The 22,172-nt window shown below is 51.2% G+C and overlaps 1 protein-coding gene across 6 annotated transcripts in view; it reads left to right on the top strand.

Moving 5' to 3' along the window:
- Positions 1-22,172, top strand: part of P2RY2 (purinergic receptor P2Y2) — an 82,864-nt gene that overhangs the window by 50,022 nt on the left and 10,670 nt on the right. Inside the window, exons 1-2 of one of the 6 annotated variants that reach the window (XM_082749765.1) lie at positions 14,274-14,457; positions 20,540-20,838. The exons of 2 other annotated variants lie outside the window; for them this stretch is intronic. The gene's annotated coding sequence lies outside the window, so the exon portion shown is untranslated. Of the gene's footprint in view, positions 1-12,120; positions 12,432-14,273; positions 14,458-18,332; positions 18,508-20,539; positions 20,839-22,172 lie in introns of those variants that run through there. 3 more of the 6 variants (XM_082749766.1, XM_082749763.1, XM_082749764.1) reach the window with 3 other exon arrangements.

Genomic DNA, 22,172 nt, shown 5'->3' with positions numbered 1-22,172 from the left:
TGGTGACTGAAGAAAAAAAAAAATACCAGAGGTTACAATTATGGATACATTATGATGAGGTTAAGATGCATTAAAAATTCTGGTATAAAACACACCAAAATTTTTTTTTATTATTGATCTGTAGCTGACATACACTGTTACATTAGTTTCAGGTGTATAACACAGTGATTTGATAATTCTACACATTATGCAATGTTCACCGTAGTGTACTCACCACCCAGCACCCTGTAATGTTATTGTGATATTATCAACTATATTCCCCACGTTGTACTTTTTCAGCCCCAAAACACACCAAAATCTTAACATCCGTTATCTGGATCAGGACTGTCAGAATTGTTTATTTTGTGTTTTCCACTTTTCTGTACTTTTCGTATGCTCTGTAATGATTTCTATAGTCAGGGGGAAAAAATTTAATGCTTGAGAATGAATTTAACTGGGGTAGGTGTGGGTGGAATGGTGCCCACAGTTCTCACCTGGCCTCTTCCTGCTCTGCCCTGCGCTGGCTGGGCGACCCTTCACTTCCCTGTCCCCACTCTCGGTGGCTCTCCTGGTCCTGTGGGATCACCTCCACAGGGCCCCGTTCCCAAGCAGGCACGTGGGAAACCATGGTTGCATACTGCCCCAAGAGACTCTACAAGCCTTCAGCTTACTGCTTGGTGGCTTGTGTCTTGTCCTTCTTGGCCTTGATGGGGCTCCACTGATGGTTTGGTTACTGCACGTGACGACACTTTAACTGTGGTCTTGGAAGAAAGACCGCCTGCTCACTTCCTCCTCTCTCAAGGATGGAAGAGTACTGCGAGTGACAGGTGCAGAGACCCTTACCCCCACCTTGGCTCTGGCAGGCTGTTCTGGACCCTGAGGGCTTGGGGGAATCCTGTTGAAGTCACATAAGGCAGGTCTCAGGTCTCAGGTCCCAGATTGGGATGTTCCTACAGCTAAGGGCACTGTGACCAGAGCCTGCACTGGACAGTGGGACTCCTTAATAGGGGAGTTGGAAGACATGAGAGCAGAAGGCCTTTCTATCTCTTCACATTCCAGGGTTCTACACTTCCAAGACTCTGAAATATTTAGGGGGGAGGGGGCTGTGGCCAGGCAGTGGTTGGTGCCTTCTATCCAGGGTTAAAACTACGGGTACCACTGGCACATGCCAAGAATGGCACTGGAGTTGGTATGGCTGTTGGTAGGACTTCTCCTGAAGGTGAGAGAGACCAGCCCCTGGAGGTCAAGGTACAGTTGTCTCTGAACTAACTTGACAAACATTTTCTATCATGTGCTAGAGAGAAGGGTTATCTGGGCTGAGTGCTGGGGACACCGATGGGGATCACACAGTTCCCATCCTTGGATGGAGACCGACAGACCCAGAGCTGGGGGCTCAATGTTAAGGCAGAATGGCACACAGAGGACGCAGAGGAAGGACACTAACCTCTGGGGACATGTACTGAGGGCTGGTGCTTTTCTCCCTTCAGTTCCAGGAAGGCCTCCAAAAACCTGTGGGACCCATGCTGGTGACCTCAGAGTGACCAGGATTATGCTGAGTTGGCCTAGGGCCTAAGCCTCAAATACACTTCATCCTGGCAGCCCAGCTCTGGTCCCTGGACATTAAGAGAGAGTCATGGCTGTCTCATGCAGCCCATTGGGCAAATGAGGAGAGTCTAGTGGTTTACGGGCATTGAGTAATTGCTGGGCTTCCTGAAACTTCGTTTCTTTCACTCCCCACCTTCCTCTTTCAGGGCCAAGCTGGGGGCTGGGGAGTAGCCACAGGCCCACATTCATGTATTTTTTCATTCAGCCATCAGCTGCTCACCACCTCCCCTGCTCCTGCCTTGTAGGACTCAGTCTTGTAGGACTCAGTGGATATCCATGGGGCTCTGCCCTTCTGGGTTCCCCAGCTCAGCTAACAGCATCTATCCCTGCAGCCATGGCAGAAATCTGGGCATCAGCCTGGACTCCTCCCTCATTCCCCTTCACATCCTCCTTCTATTTCCCTGTAGTGCCCTGTACTTCTCTTGTCACATTATTTATCATCTTGAAAAAGCTCCCAGAGTCCATCTCCTTTCCCTTCTAGACTCAGTGAAGGCAGTGACTGTGTTTATCTTGTTTCCTGCCATATTCCTGGCACCTGGCACAGTGCCTGGCACTTAACAGATATTCATTAAATAGTGTTGAATGAATCAGTAAATCCCCCTTTTTTTTTTAAAGACTTGATTTATTCATTTGACAGACAGAGATCACAAGTAGGCAGAGAGGCAGGCAGAGAGAGAGGAAGGGAAGCAGGCTCCCCGCTGAGCAGAGAGCCCTACGCAAGGCTCGATGCCAGGACCCTGAGATCAGGACCTGAGCCGAAGGCAGGCGCCCCTCAGTAAATCCCTTTAATCCCATTTCCTTCATATTCCTTGGATCCATATTCTCCTCTCCCCCAGCCACAGCCTTTTCCCAGATCTCATCCTTCACCAAACTACTAAACAGCCTGCTCATTGCCCTCTCTACCTCATCACCTCTCCCATCTAATTTACTTGCCACACTATATAGCCAGAGTGCTCATTATAAATTGCCCATCTGCTCTACTCAGATCCCTTCCTGGCTCCCCGTTCCTCACAGGAACAAGGCCACATTTCTGGGATGAAAAAGGGATAGCAGATGTAACCGACCAGCCTTTTCTCTACTCCCTGTGAAAATGATCAGGAAGATAAGCAAAAATACAAAACTTGCAGTGATTACTATACGCATTAAAGATAAGAGAAGATCACAAGGCAAAGTACAAAGGAGAAATTACATTAACTAGATGACAAATGGGGACAGATTGAGAAACACATTCTTGGGTGACAACATCACCTGCTCCTCCCACTGAAACACAACAATCTGTGTCACATGGTGTCATTGACTGACCATGTCCCTCTCCTTTCTTTACTGCAAGCTCCTTAAAGACAAGGATCATATCTAATTTATCCTGGTGTCTCTGGCACCTAGCTCAGCAGTTGGCCCATAATAGGCACTCAGTAAATATTTGTTGAATAAATGAATCAGAGGATTAATGAATTAGTGAATGAAGAACCAATGGCTTCCAAAGTCAATAAAACAAACCAACCCTCACTGTGTATTCTTTTTTTTTTTTTTTTAAGTGGGGGAGGAGGGGCAGAAGGAGAGGGAGAGAAAGAATCTTAAGCAGGCTCCATGCGCAGCACAGAACCTGATGTGGGGCTCGATCTCATGACCCTGAGATTACGAGCTGAGCCAAAATTAAGAGTGGGATGCTTAACTGACTGGGCCTCCCAGGCGCCCCAACCCACTGTCTCCTCTTCTGTCAGGGACCCACTGACCAGATGGACTTTTGGTCATACTCCATCAACAAAGGATATGTTCTAAGCCAGTCATAGTGGTTGAGGACCCAGATTCTGGGACCAGAAAACCTAGTTAGAGTCCTGACTCCACCAGTTATCAACTGTGTGAGCTTAGGCAAGTAATATAACCTCTCTGTGCCTCACCTTTATCATCTATAAAATGAGTATAGTAACAGTAACAATCTTAGAAGGTTGTTGTCACAACTAAATTTACGTCTGTGTGTAAATTTAGTGTATATCTATATATATTCAGCATATATATGCACACATACCTACATGTAAATTTACATGTATCCTATAAACTATCCTGTATATGCTGTATCTACTAGATACATTGTATATTTTCTATATATAAATATCTATATAATGCTATATACATATGCATTTGGCACTGCTGCTTAAATGCCAGTGAATATTAATGATGAGGCAATGACATATCCTTAATCCACCCCATCAGCTTTTCTCTTCCTGTGTCTACACTGTCTGCCTAATAGTGATACTGAGACTTCAATTGTTATGACGCAATGCCACGTAAAGTTGAGAAGGTGAGGAGGTGGTTCCTGGCCTGGCTTTATTTCTGCCTAGTCAAGAGAGTGAACAAAAGCAATCAGTAAGGAACCTATGAAAAGATCCTACACACAAGGAGGCAGAAAATTGTTCTGAAGATTCACACGAAGAGCTTATTATCTCTGAAATGATTTTCTATAAGAAACAGAATAAAACTCTGAAAGTCATCTGTTTGGTAGTCTTGAAACAAACACCCACCCCAGGAGGCTTTGATATAGTGGTTATTTGCTGGGTGCCTCCCCAGTGGGCAAAGGATATGAATAGGCAGTTCATAGAAATGGCAAAGCAAATGGCTCTCAAGAAGGAAAAGATGCTTCTCTCACTCCTAAGAGAAATGCAAACCAAAATTATAACAAGACATGAGTTTTCACCTATCATATTGGGGGAAATCTAAGACTTTGTTTTTGTACCCCGCCCCCAAGATTTTATTTATTTACTTATGTATCTGTTTATTTATTTATATTTTAGAAAAGGAGGGAGTGAGAGCATGCATGACTGTGACCAAGGAGAGGAGCTGGGGGAGAGAAGCAGGGGCAGGAACAGAGGGAGAGGGAAAGGCAGCCTCTGCACTGAGCCTGGAGCCCAACTTGGGGCTGGATCCCAGGACCCCGAGATCTTGACCTGAGCTGATACCAAGAGTCAGACGCCCAATCACCCAACGACTGAGCCACCCAGGCGCCCCCAAGTCCAAGACTTTAATATTGCAGGATTGTGAGGCCCTGTGAAATCCGTTTTAAATCCTTGTGGGGATTTTACTTCAAAGAAGTTATGCCTCTCTCACTCTCAGCTATTTAGCTGAATATTTCAGTTATTTAACCGAGATTTCCTCTTCTCCAGCTCTGGGGATGGCCCTGGCTAGCTGAAGCTTGCTAAAGTTCTCATCATCAAGAAAAGATCGTCAAATAGTATAGGGTGACCTTGGGCAAGCTTCTTGGTACTGTGAGCTTTGTTTCCTCATCTGTAAAACGCAGACAATAGCACAGACATGGAAAACAGCCAGGACAGTGGCTAGCACATGCTCAGTAAGACATTTATTGACTTGGTAATCAGATACATATGAATTTCAATATCTGTGCTTGACTAAGCTAAAGGTTGATACAATTAACAAATTAGAGTTCTATTTTCTAAAGCATTATTGAAGATAAAAACAAGAAAAGCCTAGAAGAGGGTGCCTGGGGGACTCAGTGGGTTAAGCCTCTGCTCCACAGGGAGCCCGCTTCCCCTCTCTCTCTCTGCCTGCCTCTCTGTCTACTTGTGATCTCTCTCTCTCTCTCTGTCAAATTAATAAATAAAAATCTGAAGAAAAAAAATAAGCCTAGAAGGTATAACAAAACAATAAGGAAGCACAAAAATAAAGAAATAATATGAGACTACATCATTTATGAAATAGATATAAATAAATTAAGCTATGCTTTTGAAGGCACATTTTCTCACATGCTCATATTTTTTTAAAAGATTTTATTTATTTATTTGACAGAGCAGAAGCAGGGGGAGCAGCAGAGGGAGAGGGAGAAGCGGGGAGCCTGACATGGGGGTTGATCTCAGGATCCTGTGATCATGACCTGAGCTGAAGGCAGCCACTTACCCAACTGAGCCACCCAGACACCCCTTTTTTTAAGTTTTAAAATTTATTTTTGAGTAATGTCTACACCCAACATGGGGCTTGAACTCACGACCCTGAGATCAAGACCCAAGCTGAGATCAAGAGTTAGATGCTTAACTGACTGAGCCATACAGGCACCCCAGGATTTATTATTTTTAAAGTAATCTCTGCACCCAATGTGGGTCTTGAACCTACAACTCTGAGATCAAGAGTTGCACACTCCAATGACTGAGCCAACCAAGTGCCCCAGAAACTTTCTATAGATTATTGACCAATAGAGCATCAAAACAGATAAAATACAAAAGGACAGGTTAATGTAAACAAACAAAAAAGGAGTAAGAGAGATATCATCAGCAGCCTAATAGGTTATATAGGCTAAAAATAAGTATGGATATACTTTATTTGAAAATATATGTGTGTGCATATAGTACAACTAGACTAATAAAACATCGAAAGATGGATCCTATAAAAAGAGAACACATATCTCCTTTTTAAAAATCCACAGAATGCATAAAATGAAATTCCAAAAAATAAAATATATGCAAACTCCACACTTCATTAAATCAACTGATGGGGTTTTGGAATATAGGTGAGGTTGGGTGGGGTGAGGTCTGGAGCCAACCACCAAGAAAGAATTCTTGAGAAGTCTTTGGTGCAAAATGGTGGTTTATTAAGGCACAAGTGGACAGGACCCCTGGGCAGAAAGGGCTGGTGGGGGGAGTGGAGGGAGTGAGGGTGGCCTTGGGGCTTGGGGCTTGAGGAGTGGTGATTATACTCAAGAGTTGGGGAAGTAAGAAAAGGGAAGTTTCAAAAAAACCTTCATACACTAAAGAGCAAGGACACACACCTACAAGATACCAGAGGTCTGGCCATTGTCAAGCTAAGGCTGTTTTCCCCTCTAGCAAGGTATTAACATTAAGATAGTTGGGAGATCTTTCTGGAAGAATGTCACACAGGTCCCACCTGAGAGTGGGGGTGGTAGGGTTGCAGAGGGTCCTTACACTTTGCTTTCAATGTCCCCCATACATGGGCAAATAAAACTAGAAATTCATAACAGAAGTTTAAATAATTACAAGAAACAACAACAAAATGTAAATAGTCCCCTGAAAAGACTTATGATTGAAGTCAAAGAAAAATTTTAAATACCATTATTTTTAAAATAGTGAAAAAGAAAACTTTACATTTAAAAACACAAGTAATGGAGCCAAAGCAGAGGTCAGTGGGAAATCATAGCCTTCAATGCTTATGCTATTTAGAAAGAATGACAATATCCAAAATAAGTATTTGCTTTAATAAAATTGTAGAAAAAGAACAGAAAAACTACCCCAATGGAAAAGCTACTGTTTATTAAGAGAAAGAAAATAATAAAGACAGAAATGAATTACTCAGTAAACTACTATAAACTAAGAAATAAATTCAAGTGCACTTTAAAAATATAGGACCTGCACTGAGTGGTACTTGCCGTCGTGTATCAGCCACTAGACAGTCTCTACTCCCTCAGTCTTGGACACTTGATTCCTGTGATTCTGAACTATGGACCCCTTGCTCTCTGAACTCAGGAACCAAACAGATTGATTCCGCTAAAATCTTTTAGAGAGGGCTGGTATCCCTGGTTCCCTGAGCTCTTGTTCCTTGCCCACTATTGCCGTCAGCTAGCGATGTCCATCTGCCCTTCAAGGCCCAGCTCAAAGGCCCCCTCTTCCAGGTAGGATTTGTGGGGTTAAACTATGGCTCAAGCCAGAGAGGGATAAGCAAGGGGATGGGTAAATCCTCCATTCTTGGCAGAGTGAAGGTTAAGTCCCATTGTGGGGGGTGAGGAAAGCTGCCTAGTTGAGGGTGCATTTGAGCTGGTTCATGAGGAAGAAAGGGATCAGCCAGCAAATGTCAGGAAAAAAACACTCCAGGAAGAAGAAAAGCATGAACAAACGCAGGTGTGTGTGTGTGTGTGTGTGTGTGTGTGTGTGTGTGTGTGTGTGAAAGCACCAAGTGCTTTGAAGAAATCTGGGACTTCCCACATGACTGGGATGTGGAGGGCTAATGGGGAGTAGGGACTGTGGAGTGTGAAAAGGTCATTGGGACAGGTCACAAAGGGCTCTGAATGATACACCGAGGAGGTTATGCTTCAACCTCCTGTGGGTGATGGAAATTAGCCAGCAGTTTCTGAGCAAGACTGTGAAGTTGGGACTGTCAGATATCTAGCTGCCCAAGCCCCACCCTCATTGAGGTGGGGGAAAATGTGGTAGTGGGTAGATGAGGGGGGACTCTAAGCTGGCAAGCTGTCCAGGAGGAGCCAGGGAGGGGTAGGGTATGCGGTTCTAGCCCTGGAGGCAGGGGCTGGAGGGAAGGGCTCAGCCCTGTATGTTTCTCCTCCTCCATCCATTGTGTGCCACTGCCACCCCCATCACAACCAGGGAGGGTCTGGGGAGACGGCTCCTGGCACCTCCCTCAGTCACTGTGGGGCTTTTCCACCCACCCCTTTGGCCCAGCCCACACAGGGGCCTCTGTGGTCAGGCCTTTGTGTCTGCACAGTGGCCCTCTTTGTCCTGGGCGGCCCCCACCACCACCTCCCTCCTGCCCTTCTCTTTCCCTCTCTCTCCTGTGTCACAGAAAGCACCAGTTTTGCAGAAAGATAGAGAGGACTCTAATCTTGGCTTCTGCCATTGAACCTCTATATGACCTTGAGCAAGTTGTCTTCTTTCTCTGAGCCTTACTTTTGATTCCCTGAAAAGACACTGTGTGAGGAATCAAACTCCTGGCAAGAACTGGTCTGCTCCCCAGTGCTGAGACCTAAGCCACAAATGATGGCCATGGGGACCCCTGCCCAACGTCCATGCTCTTCTCTGAACCTCCGACTTATACCTCCAACCTCATCCTGTCTACTGCCTGGTCAGGTGGCTATCATTCTCCCACTTGACAAACAAGGACACCAAGGCCTGAGGACAGAGCTGACTTCAAGAGTTTGTGACCTGAATGGTTACACAGGGCCCCGTGCTTTGAAGGACCCTGCACTGATTTACCGCTTTGCTGTCCCATCTTGAAATTCTTACCTAGTTTTTGTACAAGGGCATCTACTTTTTTCCTGGGTCCCACAAATTATGTAGCTGGTCCTACTTGCAGGGAGACTATGGGGAGGCTTGCCCAGGTCTGGACCAGGCTTCCTGCCTCCTGGGCTGCCTCCCCTGGGTGCCTGCATCCTGGCATGCCAAGAGCCAGAGCTTCTAGTTTGCATTTGGCGTCATGGATCTGAGCCCTGCCTGGGAAACCTGAGGAGCAAGGTTCCCAGCCCGCTGGCTGGCGAGGGAGGGAGGGAGGGAGGGAGGCAGGGAGAGAGAGAGAGGATGGTCCGGCTGATGCAGCGGTGCAGCCCCAGCCCTACGTAACCAGAGCCACCATGTGGGTACCAACCCCACAGCTCAACCATCACGGCAGCAATTCAGCAGGACCTTCCTTCCCTGGTAGTTACAGGGTCGGGGGACCCACCTCAGACTCACTGTGACTTTGGACATTCACTTCCCCTTTCTGAGCCTCAGTTTCCGTTTGTAAAATAGTCATGATAACACCTACCTCACAGGGCTCTGGGGAAGATTAAAGGAGAATCTTGAACATGAGGACCAGCACAAAGGTGATCACTACATCAAATGCCTACTCCCTCATATAACAAATATTCACGAAGGGTGACCAGTGACAGGGACAGTGCTAGGTGTTGGTCATTTAACCATGAACAGGAAGACCCTGCTCTGCCTTCAAAGAGACGTCCCACTGGTGGGGGGAGATGACAGAGTGGTAACCAGTGTGACAAAGGGAGGTACCAGGAGGGCCTGGCTGGCAGGGTGCAGAGGCGGGCTTTCTCCAGAAGGTGGTGGAGCCACAGACGGCTGGGAGGGGCGACAGATGCCCCAACTGGGCCTGGGAAAGAGGGCTTGGAAGAAGTATCCCCGCTGTGCAAGGCCGGGGGCCTTCATTCCCAGCACTGATTCTCAGAGCAGAAAGTTTTCTCAGGGGAGACAAGAGAACTAGACGGAAGATGAGAAGGCATCAGAACGCCAAGAGCCTCCTCAGGGTCGGAGAGACAGGAAAACTCCTAATGCACGGGGAGAAGTGCTCTCGGGCTCACCCTTCCCCATCCTGACCTGCTGCTGCTAATGGAACCCCGCAACCGTCTCCCTCCCTTGGCTCCATTAACCCTCCTCTTGGGGACCATTACATGCCTGGGTCTTCACCACCAGTCTGCTGGGCTGCTTGGTTCTAGGGAGGCTCCGTGGAGGCCCCTCCAACCTTCCAGAAAAGGCCTTGTGTGGGGCTTGTTGTGGGACTCATTGAGCCTCAATTTCCTGGCTCGGTCAAAGGGTCTAAAATCTTTCAGCCACAGAAACTTCCATATTTTCTCGACAAATGATTGCCAGGAAATGTAAATAAGTACAAAGATAAAAATAAAGGCACTTAGGTGGCAGTGGATGGGGTGGGTGGGGGGTGGTCCTAAGCCAAACCAAGCAGAGGGAGGACTCAGCTGAGGGATCTGGAACCCGCTGGACTTGATCTCTCAAGCCCAGTGATGAGAGTGTGAGGGGAACATGTTAAGAGACCCAGATTTCCAGCCCCTCCTTAGAGGGGATACTAACTCCTCAAACAGGGGCAGCTCAGGAGGATGGGCAAAACCCTAAAAAAAAACACACACAAAAAAACCCTTCAGGCCAGTGAGAAAGTGACTATTACCATTTTGCAGAAGAAGAAAGTGAAGCTCAGAGTCACAGGAGAGCTGAGGCAAGATCCCAAGGGTGTAGGGTTCAAGGACATGTCCCTTTCTTCTGTTTCTCAGGCCTCCCTAAGTCATTTGTGGGAGCTCCGCCTCTGGGTGTCTGAGGAATGCAGTTTCTTTCTTTCTTTTTTTTTTTTTTTTTAAGATTTTATTTATTTATTAGACAGAGATCACAAGTAGGCAGAGAGGCAGGCAGAGAGAGAGAGAGAGTGGAGGAAGAAGGCTCCCTGCCGAGCAGAGAGTCCGATGCGGAGCTCGATCCCAGGACCCTGAGATCATGACCTGAGCCGAAGGCAGAGGATTTAACCCACTGAGCCACCCAGGTGCCCCAGGAATGCAGTTTCTTTGTCAAGTGAGAGAGTTGGACTAGAGCGGGAGCAGGACTCTGGGCTGCCCACTCTGGAGACTGAGGCAGAGCTCTGGGTCCTCTTCCTGGTATCAAAGGAATTTTTTCTCTTGAGCTTAGTAGTAGTAGAGGTCTGAAGGCTTGGGAGAGAGAGGTAGAGGGTGTTGACTGGAGCCTCCAGTGACCAGGGAACTTCCCCACATTGGGACCCCAAGGTCTGGGCTCCGTAAGTGGGAGGCATAGGATTCCCAGCCCCTAGAAGCTGCATGGACCAACTTGGACAATAGGTGGAGGAAGCTGGACAAGAGGCCTTTGTGTCTTCCAGGCGGAGGTCCCCAGGGGACTGAAGAGGCAGCTTTGCTACACAGGGCTGTGTGTCCGCTCTGCTCCCGCTCCTGGCAAGACTGCAGCCAGTATCCTTCTTGGGCCCATTCAGGGCCCCTCCTGGGGCCAGCAGCCAGGCCTCGATCAGCTGATGTGGAGCCCAGAAGGACCCAGGGAGGCCCTGGGCAAGCTCCTTGGCCACAGAAAGAGGCCTCCTCCACTCTGCACTTTTCCGACACCCACTATCCAAAGCTTCAAATGGATGAACGTTGTGATTGCCTCTGTCACAAGAAAAGAAGCCTGGGGAGGGACTGGAACTAGGGGTCAAGATCTCCCTGAGTTCAGTGCTAAAGCCATACTCCTGACACCTAGACCAGAATCAGAGAAGGGGGCACTCATTCATTCATCCATTCAATGTTAGACAAATATTAAGCCACTCCTGGGAACATTGGCTCCAGCTGTAAGCCTTCCTCCTCCTTGCGCTCATAGTCTAGAAAAGGCACAGACATAGGGTCCCTGACCAAAGAAGGCCATCAGAGTGGGGTTAAAAGCAGAGAAGGGAATGCTGTGTGGAGTCTAAGAAGGCAGCTCAAAGGAAGCAGCTCAAGAGGAGAGATGAAAAAGCCAGATGTTCAGGAAATTTCTAGTGTCTATCAGGCCCAGTAAAGGGAGCATAGGTGAGACTCTCCCAGTAGCCCCTTCCTCTCTGGAACTGGAGAGACGCAGGACCCTGAACGTATGTCCTCTCTAGACAATGGGGACACCCTCCCCGCCCTCCACAAGCAAGGGAGGCGGGTTCTCAGCGTGGTGCTGGGAGCAGGTACCTGGCAGGAAAGGACGCGGGTTCGCTGAAAGGTCTCCCGGTGGGCAGCGGGACAAAGCCACCCAGGTGCCCGAAAAACTTCGCAAATTTCATGTCTCTGAACACCTGCCCACATCTTGCGTGAGGAAGGCGGGGGGTCCTCCGTCCCGCCGGGCGCTAGGTCGGTCGCCACAGACCCCTGCCCGCTGCACGCGTATCGGCCCGGCGTCCCCGCGCGGGTGGCGCGGTGGTGTGGGTCCTGGCGGGAGGGGCGGTGCCAGGGTCTGTCCAGAGTCCGCCCCGCCCCGGCTTGAGCGGGCCTGGGCAGGGAGCTGGGCGGGGCGGGCGGGGCTCTAGGCACGTGGGGCCGGGTGGCGGCGGCGGGACGCCAGCGCGGGCACCGGAGCTGCGGCCGGGGCGCGGCGGGCTGCCGAGCGCCCCCGCGGAGCTCCCGGCCGGGCAGCCTGGAGGAATCGGAGGCGGGGAGAGGCCGGCAGGCGCGCCCGGGACGCGGCTGCTGCGCCCCCGGGCGCTGCGCGTGGCGGTCCGAGGGGCGCTGGGCTCCGCGCGGTGCGAGGGCTCCGGTGGGGCCGCAGTCGGACTCTGTCTCCACCAGCGCGTGCACCTCCGGGAGTATGATCCGAATCCCCGGCGAGAGTGTATCGGCGTCTTTGGGAACATCTGAGTATCAGCGGGTGAGTGCGTGCGCCCCGGCGGGTCGAGTAGCTGAACCTGTGGGACTTGTTTGTGTGTGTGCTCTGGTGTGAGCGCCCCGAGGCGCGGGCGACACCCCCGAGCCCCTGGAGGCCCGTCGCGCCCCCTCAACCCGGGGGCCACTGTGGGCGCCGGTCCCGCTGGGGCCTTGTAAAACTGAGGGTGGCGGTGGGAATGGGGGCTGGGGCAGTGGCCTGGAAGGGCAGTTAAGCCGCTCTCAGGGGACTTCTAATCCGGAAGGGTCAGATTGAAGAAAGGCAGTGCCCTAGCTCCTCTCCCCAATTGTCGGTGGCAGGTTACCACCCGCCCCCCTTTCCCCAGGAGCCAGACCCAAGGGCTAGGCCCAGCTGTGGATTAAAACTGTCAGTTAGGGATCCGTGGGGGTCGTGGCCACTGTTCCTTTATGCATGGCATCCTCGGCTACCCTGGGCCTGGTTTGTTTGGGGCGCTAGGCTGGAAAAATGGGGAGCTTTTGAGGGCTAGGGTGAGGCCCTGGTGAAGTCTCAGTTATCTGTATTGGGGAGTGGTTGGGAAGAAGATACTTGAAGCAGACAGGGCCCACAAAAGCTCTCTGGAGATTCAGACCTATATTCCAGTCCTGCTTGGCCGCCCTGTGACCTTCTCTGAGCCTCAGTGACCTCATCTGTGAAAGGGAATTAATAATACTATGGAACTTGAGGGCCATTGAGTTGCTGGTGTGTGGGTCATGTTGAGGTAACGGTGTCATCCTGGGTAGGCTCACTGCTTGGGGATCTGAGTGGGGTCAGTCCCTGGAGGGAACTTCCTGAAACCCTTATCTCCACTATTCTCTTTTCTGGGCTAACAAGACCCAGCCTGAACCCCTTAAGCTGGGACTCAAGGCCTCCACGAACTGCTCCTTGTCAACCTCTCCAGCCCCTTCTCCTGCCTGACCCATCATGCTCTAGTGATTGCATGTAGCACTGCCTGAAATGCCCTCCTAGCTTCATCTTCCTAGGTTGGAGAATTACCCAGCCTTGGGGCCCAGCTCAGATGTCCCCTCACTGGGGAAGCTTTCTTTCCTTGATCCCACAGTTGGGTTGGAGCCTTTTTTGACTATTGTCAGTCCCAATGCTGACCGCCCTGGTTCCACCTTGGGCTGTTATGATCTCTGGCTCCTCCTTCCCTCTCCAGAGGTCTGGGGCCCCCTGGAGGGCATTTCTTTTCTGCCAGCACCCTGCACAGGGCTGAGCTGAACTGCCAGAGCAGTCTCCACCTCTGTCCCCTGCCCCTGTCCCCGTCCCCTGCCCCGCTGCCTGCAGCTTTCCCAGTGAAGGCATGCCTGCAGTGGAGCTCTGGGTCATCACAAAGAAGAGGCAACTAGAATCCATTCATGGAGGTAGGTGGCGTGGGTTGTCAGAACAGTGTGTTCGGGGACACTACAGGACCCAGAGTGTGCAAGCTGAAAACTTCAATTTCATCTTGAAGGCCATAGGGAGCCATAAAAGGTTTGTGGACAGGGAAGATTCATGGTCAAAGCAGGATTTCGGAGAGATCTTTCCAGCTGCTGGGTGAAGAATGGATTGAGTAGTGCTATACAAGGAGGTCAGATAGAAACATCAGAACCACCCAGGCATTATTTATGCTCTGAGCCCTTGACACCTGAGCCAAACACTTCCCTCAGGCCTTAGATGCTTCTGCTGAGGAATTTGGGGATATTTAGGACTCTCCCTCCCCCAGTGGGACCTGCAACTGATCCCATCCCAGCTCTTCCCCCAGCTTGCTGGCTGACCTTGGGGTAGTTCCTGCCCTTCCAGCCTTTTAAAGGGGGCCAGCACGGGTAAGGTCCTGTCAAGAGCATGTGCTCGGGGAGACCACGAAGATCACAGTGGGCGACCCTCATAAATGGTTGGCGGGCTTGGGCTGCAGTGTGAGGGTACGACTCCTCCCTTCCTCTGCTCTGCTTCTCCGGGATGCACAGGGCTCTGAGGCTCCTGGAGCCTCTAAGGACCAGTTAAAAGAATACAAGAAATCACCAAGGTGTCACGGGTGAGTGCTTTGATTTGGCTTCTTTCCTGGCTGTGGCCCTTAGGCCATGGTGCCCCTGAAGGTGTCAGTGTTGCTATCTGTAAATCAGACGCAGTGATCCTTGCCTCCTCAAATGCAAGGTTGCTAAGACGGTTCTTCAGACAGTGGTCAGGAAAGGGTGTTGTAAGTGGTGGCGGACAGTGCACAGGGAGAAGTGTGATACTCAGAGACTTAAGTGCATTTTGAAGTTACTAGAACGTGGGTACAGTAACAAGGGGTTGTGCTAGTTATCAGAATTTTTAAATTTTTTATTTTAAAATAAAATTTTAAAATTTTATTTGTTTATTTGACAGAGAGAGATCACAAGTAGGCAGAGAGGCAGGCAGAGAGAGAGGAGGAAGCAGGCTCCCTGCCGAGCAGAGAGCCCGATGCAGGGCTCAATCCCAGGACCCTGAGACCATGACCCAAGCTGAAGGCGGAGGCTTTAACCCACTGAGCCACCCAGGCACCCCATTATCAGAATTTTAACTACTGCCTTCCTCCCCCTGTGCCCCCCTCTGCAGAAACAGCTTACTAGGAAATATTTATAAAAGTTCCTCGTTTTACCCTCTACAACCCTATGAGGGAGAAATTATACCCCCATTTTGCAGATGAGCAAAGAGAGATTCAGAGTTTCCTCCCCAAGATCACAGAGCCAAGGTGAAGCTAGGGCTTCTGGCTCCCTGACCCAACTTACTTCTCCCCGTTCAAGACAAAAGCTTCTGGAGCTTCTGGAGCAAGAAGGCCTGCTCCTCTGGGTTTCAGTCTGAAGGAAGTTTGAATCTTGCCCTGAACACATGACTTGAGGTCTTGCTTGTGGCCTCATGGACCATGCCGCTCACAGGACCAGGGAAGCCCAGCTGACCCGGTGAGAAAAGATGGAGGCTCTCCTGGTGAAATCCTCTCCCTGAACTGTCTTCTGTGGGCCCGGCTGCTGTACTCTTTTGTCCGCACCTACCTCTTGGCTGCCTTTGGGTCCTCAGTCCTGGCCTTTTCCAGCCATTAGGTCCTGGTGGGGCGAGGCTGGCCATGAGGCCTTCCCTGAGATCTGCTAACTCCCAAGATTAGCTGCAGGAAGAAGCCAGACTGCTGTCTCTCCATCCCCATCACGCAGCACAGGCTGGGCACAGAGCAGGCGCCGAGGACTGCTTGGGAGATGAAGGGCCATATGGAAGTGAGCGTACGGAGGGGAGACGAGGGCCTTGCTCCATGGAGAGCTACAGTGGGTGCTTGAGCAGAGGACTTCCTCTACTCCCCTCTTATGGCATCTCCTAGACCTGAGTATTTCCTGTCTGGGGTGAGTAGCTAGAGTCCCTGATGGGAGGATGGGCAGCGTGGGCCCTCTTGAGCTGCTGCTTCCTCTACCGTGACACCCTGGCACTATGTTGACAGTGACAGGGATATTGCTTGGGCCCTGGAGCATGGGAGGAGAACCTCTTTCAAGCTTCTTGGGGCCCACATGACCCTCTATACTCCCCCTCCCTTGGGGGAGGGCTCCTGGTGTTGCTCTGGCTTCCTAGGGAGTGCCCAGTTTCCCCAGCCCCGCTGTGGGAGCAAGAGTCTTGCTCTGGCTGTGCTGTGGGCTGCCAAGGATGCCTCCCATCTCTCAGAGAATCCAGGGCCAAGAGACCTGCATCTCTCACTAGATTGTTAGATGTGTAGGCCCCTCCTACTCCTCTCCTCTCAAGGTGTCCTTCCCTACTTAAGCCCTACCATGGCTCTCCACTGTCCTCAGGATGGAGGCCCAGCTCCTCAACCTGGTATTCAAGACTTCATGTGAGTCCCTCGGGCCCACGCACATGCTGTGCCGTCCACCCCAACATTCTGGCCTCACACGACCTCCTGGCTGCGCTAGCACACCCCTGAGTCTACGCACAGGCTCTTCCTTCGGCCTTCAGTGCCCTCCTCCTTTTGTTGTCCACCTGTCAAACTTGTCTTCTATTGTGTCCCAGCTCAAATGACCCCCTCCTCTGGGCAGCCCCCACAGGCTGATTAGCTCCATGGCTCCTGGGCTTCCCTTGCTAATGGTTTAGTCACCCAAGTGGACTTAGTCCACTTCTGTGTCTTTCTCCCCATCCAGACTGGAGCTCCTCACCAAGTCTGATCTGAGTCTAGGTCTGCACATGGGGACACTGGCAAGTGTTTGCTGAGACTCTGTGGCTCCAGGGACAGTGATCTGTGATTACATTGCTCTGAGAGCCTAGCCTCCTGTGGAAGGCTATCAGAAGCACTGAGTAACAGACTTGAAGAAACACTTAGAGCCAGAGACTCTTGGAACTGGACTGTCAGAACCAGTGAAAGAATTATGAAAGCACCGAGAGTGAGACAGTCCCAGAATCACAGGCTTACTTGTACCCTGCTCTGTACTTGTGTCCTTTTTTTCAACGTTGGCTTTTCCAGTTCTCCCTTTTCCTCCCAAGCTGGATTCTTCCTGCTTCTCTCCAGACCTGATGACAGCCCCTTCCCAGAGCCTTCCCTGCCTACCTGGACTGTGACTTCTGCCCCTCTGAGTGGTTGGTTACCCAGGAGGGGTCCCTGCTGAGAAGGGTTCCTGTGTCTCTTTGCTAGATAGACACAGCCCCCACCCACATCAGGACAGAGCATGATTTGCTACCTGCATGGAACACCACTGACTCCCTTGTCTTATTCATTCCCCCTGGAGCCATCTGGTAGAGTGGGGATTCTTCTCACCTGATCAATGAAGAACTAGAGGCTCAGAGAGGGGAATTGACTTGACCAAGATTGCACAGCATGGGTGGTTCTTTTTTTTTTTTTTTTTTAAGATTTTATTTATTTATTTGACAGACAGAGATTACAAGTAGGCAGAGAGGCAGTCAGAGAGAAGAGAAAGCAGGCTCCCTGCTGAGTAGAGAGCCCGATGCGGGGCTCAATCCCAGGACCCTGGGATCATGACCTGAGCTGAAGGCAGAGGCTTTAACGCACTGAGCCACCCAGACGCCTCAGCATGGGTGGTTCTAAACTGGAGCCTGAACCCAGGGTTCTTTCCTCTTGACCCTGGCTGAAGGCATCTGGGTGTGAGAGGCCAGGGTGGAGTCCAGGGTGTGGTTCTGGACAGGCTCAGGTTCAGCAGTGTGTCTCTAGAGCACTGGGCTGGGCCAGGCCATGTGGAGTCAGAGGAAGGGCAGGTAGTTTGGAGCCCTGCTCAGGGCTGGGGCAGAGGGTGCTCAGCCCACACTGAATATAATTAGAACACCAGACCTTGAGGACGGCCCTTCCTCTTAAGGATTCTCAGTCTCCTGATCTGGAACATGGGAGGCCAGCCTGGTTGGTCTGACACCCACACTCAATATTCTCTCAGTGTGTGGTTCCCATGGCCAGAATTCTAGGGGCTTCCAAGAAGGAGCGAGCCCTCCAAAAGGGGCTTCAAACCCCAGAGTCTTCTGGGGGAGGCTGCGCAGGTTTCGCACTGCAACAGCACCTGCAGATAACATCTGAGCTCACCCGCCCAGCCATTTCCCCAGACCAGCCCCAGTGCTTGTGGTGCAGGGAGCACACCAAGCAAAGCTGGGAGCTTGTTGGCCCTCCACCATGTGGAGGACACTTGGGAAGGGGTGCAGAATAACTTCCAAGATCCTTCATGTCCTCCTGACCAGCCTTGCCTTCTCAGAGTCCCTCAAGCCACAGGGATGACTGTCAGTTCCGGAGAAACACTGTGTGATCTCTTGCTCTGACTTTTGCTCATTCTGCTCCTCTTCTCTTTCCACTCACCTGACTGCTCTCCATCTTCTGAAATGCAGGTCAGATGTCCCCTCCTCTAGAAAGCCTTCCATGACCACCCCACCCCCACTTCCCATTAGAAGCCCTCTTGGCCGCTTCAGCCCTAGTGCCTCTGCTTCCTTCCGCCCTGATCACTCTGGGTTGTCAGTTAGTGTTTCTGGGTCTCCTGTCACTCTCCCTTCACTTTCCACCTCGACAGTGAGCTCCTTGAGATCACAGAAGGGTCTGACCCACCTTGGATTCCCCAAGTGTCCTGCATGGGGACAGGCATAGATATGGCAATCTTTGTAAAGGGTGAGTGAATTGAGGAGTATATGGGGTCTACTTCCTGCCAGGGTGGGGGGGTCCCCTGGACTGCCCTCCCTTCTGAGGATGGCCTTCAGGTGGGAAACTTGATCTGTAGCCAGTGTGGCTGTGACCTTGCTACTCTGCCCTGATTTCTCTGGGTTTCCTGCTTATCTTGTCTTCCTGGGATGTTCCCATCCTCCCTGCCTTCCCCACCTGCTGAAATTGTATCTTTTTAAATTATTTCATAAGATGAGTCTAAATCATCTCCTTTAACTATCTCAACAACCTTATGCCATGGGTGCTCTTTTTAGATTGTAAGATTGGGACTCTGGTCATGGAGCTGACACTTGTCCAGGTACCCTAGCTGGGAATGGCAGAACTGGGATTTCCCACCTGTCCATTGTCCTCCCCTGCCCCTCGGTGGTGATCTGGGCCCAGGTCCTCTGTTTGCCCTCATAGCACCTCACGCCCAGTAGGGGTAGGGTGCAGGGGTTTCCAGAATGGTCATGTCACACTCCCCTGCCAGGCTGGACAGGGCCAGCCAGGTAGGCAGGTGAGTGGGTAGTCCATTCATTCTGCAGCTGCCTTAGTGGAGAAGCAGGAATGTTGTTCAACCACCCTGGAAATTCCGTAGCCGGCCTGGAAACTGCCTCAGCCCCTCCTTGTGGCTTTGAGTTAAGTAGCCTGGGACTCCAAGGAGAAGTCCAGGTGGGATAGAGGTGGAGGCAGGTAGAAGGGGGCAGTTAGTCTGCCCCTCACTCACTGGTGACTTCAGATGAGATCGTGGGCTACCCTTTCTGGCCTTGGTTTGTTGTTGGTGGTGGTGTTTGGAATTGTGAAATGGGTACGGTAACCATCAGAGGTGTTTCACTCTGAGGAAATACCAGGAAGAGTAGTAGTTCTAGTACCTGGAGTTCTAGAACACTAGGGTGTTCCCTCTGGCAGACAACTGACCAGATAGGCAGAGTCATGGGGCTCAAAGAGGGCTGGTCGGGGAGCTTCCTGGAGCAGAGGATCTGGGCTGTGGAGGATAAGAGGTAGTGATCAGGGGCACAGTTCCTAAAGTCAGGTCAAGGCTGCAGTTGGCTACCTTTGTTACCCTGGAGAGGTTAGTTAGCCTCTCTGAGCTTCTCCGGATTAAATGAGAGGCAGTCTACCTAATACGGATTGGTTACAGAGAAAACACTCCACTCTTATTATGACATAAATGTTAGAAGATAAGGGACGGCCTTCTTGAGCAAAGATAGGACCGTGGGACTGTTGTGCTTGGGATGGGAAGATGAGGCTGAAGGCAGAGAGACAGAGTTGTCCAGCGGGGTGACCTGGGTCGGCTCAGCCAGAGAGCCTTGAATGCCAGTCTCAGGAGCTCGGTCATTAGCCTGAAGGCAATAGGGGAGCCATGGAAGGGTTTTAGTTCAACAGTATAGGGTTAGATTTGCGTTTTTGGAAGAGCCAGTGACTGCGGTGTGAAAGAGGGACTGTAGGGGTCCCACTGAGGGAGGGGATGGATGCCAGCAAGCCTGTGGGCTGATGCAGTGGTCTGGAGAAGAAACACAAGCCTGAGGCCGTGGGCTGGGCAAGAGGGGCCTGACTGAGCTGTTGCACTGGTGGAACTGACAGGACCTGGTGAGTGGGGTGACACGCGGGTGGGAAGGAGCTATAGTGTGGAGGATATATTAGAGTTTTACAGCGTGGAAAGACAGGTGGGAGAGATCCTTCTCTGAAATGGGAGGAAAGGCTTCAAGAAAGTGCTCTGCTCCACCTTGTCTGTTAAGTGAAGGCATCTCCTGAGGAGATGAGTGGTGTGGGAGGAGTAGGGGGAAAGGTGAAGCTCTTTCCTTGGTCACTGGACTCCTCAGCGGGTTGGCAGATCACTAGGACGTTTCTCCGCACCACCCCTCCTGCCCTGTTCCTGCAGCCGGCTGTCTCCTCTCTTCTTCCCACATCGGCGCCACCCGCCCCCCCCTTGCACTTTGCTTCCAGCCTGGAGACCTGGCTTTAGCTATCTCAGACCAGCACCCCCTGCCTCCCATTGTAGGGAAATGGAGCAGATGGAAGAATGAAGGAGATGTCCTTCTCTCCTCTGATGAGCCTGAGGTTCTGGCGGATGCTGGGACTTGCACATCCAGAGGGGTCCCTCCCCCAGGGAACCAGCCACCCCCTCAATGAAACCTTGTGCCTGTTGTGTGTGAGGGCCTCACAGACAAGACAAGAGATAAGAACCAGGGCCAGAATCCAGGAGGCCTGTGCTCCAGTCTTGGCTCTGTCCCTGGAGTATGGTGAGATCTGCTGTCAGAGCCTCAGTTTCCTCCTCTGTCAAATAGGAGTTTGATGCAGGTAATTTCTTTTTTTTTTTTTTTTTTTAAGATTTTATTTATTTATTTGACAGAGAGAGAGATCACAAGTAGGCAGAGAGACAGGCAGAGAGAGGGAGAGGGGGAAGCAGGCGCGGGGCTCGATCCCATGACCCTGTGATCATGAACTGAGCTGAAGGCAGAGGCTTAACCCACTGAGCCCCCAGGTGCTCCTGGTGCAGGTGATTTCTAAAGGCTCTTCCAGGCCCTGTCTAGGACACCGTGTGTGTGCATGCATGTGCGCACGCATGCATGTGTGTGCTCGTGCTGTGCAGACATCTGAATGTGACTGTGTAAGTCTCTGGGTATCTGGCTATGTCCATGTGTGTTCATGTGTATTTATAATACCTATGGAGGAATGATTACAGGTGGGACAGGGAGGAGGAGGATTCCAGAAGAGGCCTAGCTTGAACAAATCTGTGTTGGCATGAGTACTGTCCAGTGTATACCAGGCAACTGTAGGGACTGAAGCACAGACCAGGATGGAAAGGGGGGGGCATTGGAGATGATGCTCAGCCCTGCAGGTTGTGAAAGAAAGACTTTCCCCAGCAGAGCCACACTCCTGTGAAAGGGGCTGCCGGGGGAGGGAGGCTGGGAGCAACCATCTCTGCACCACATGAGCCAAGGGTAGATGGCTAGGGCTGTGAGTGGGCAGCGGGCACTCCTACTGGGACAAGTACACCAGAGCCTGCCTCTTCTGGACTGACGTTAGAGCATCAGAAGTGGGCCTGGGAGGGCTCTGCCCAGGTGACTTCCTGCAACCAGCAAACCAAGAGCACCTGCTGTCTCCAGTTCCACAGAGCCCACAGCATGGCTGCTCTGAGAAATGCTAGAAGCTGGGTGTAGTCCAGGCCTTGGGACCTGTTTTTCCTGTTTCCCAAAGAATCCCCTGTGTCCTGGTCCAGGCTTGTGCATTCATGAGTGAGGAACCTGAGCAGGCACTGAGCATCCTGATGGAGAGCAAGTGCTGGTCAGGTATGGGCGTGCTGGGAGGTGGGGAGGGCCTCCCTGGCTGGGAGGCCCGTGCAGCTTCACTCGTGTGCATGTATATGCTGAGCAGGGTTCAGTTGAGAGGGATCCCTACCCTGCTCCCTCATCCCAAACTGTGATGAGTTCAGGTTTCAGAGCCAGAGAGCCCTGGTATCAAGCCCATTTTCTCCCATTCCTAGCAGTGTGACCTTGAATGAGTAGCTCAACCTCTGTGGCAGCATCTGCTGAGGAGTAAGGGGTGAGGGGGTGAAATGAAGATGTTGCATGGAAGCTGTTCAGCCCAGGCTTGGCCCCTACAAAATGAGGGGTTGTGGGTAAGGGGGCACC

The sequence above is a fragment of the Mustela nivalis genome, assembly GCF_964662115.1.
Source record: "Mustela nivalis genome assembly, chromosome: 9".
NCBI lineage: Eukaryota > Metazoa > Chordata > Mammalia > Carnivora > Mustelidae > Mustela > Mustela nivalis.
This window is presented reverse-complemented; position numbering and strand designations above follow the sequence as displayed.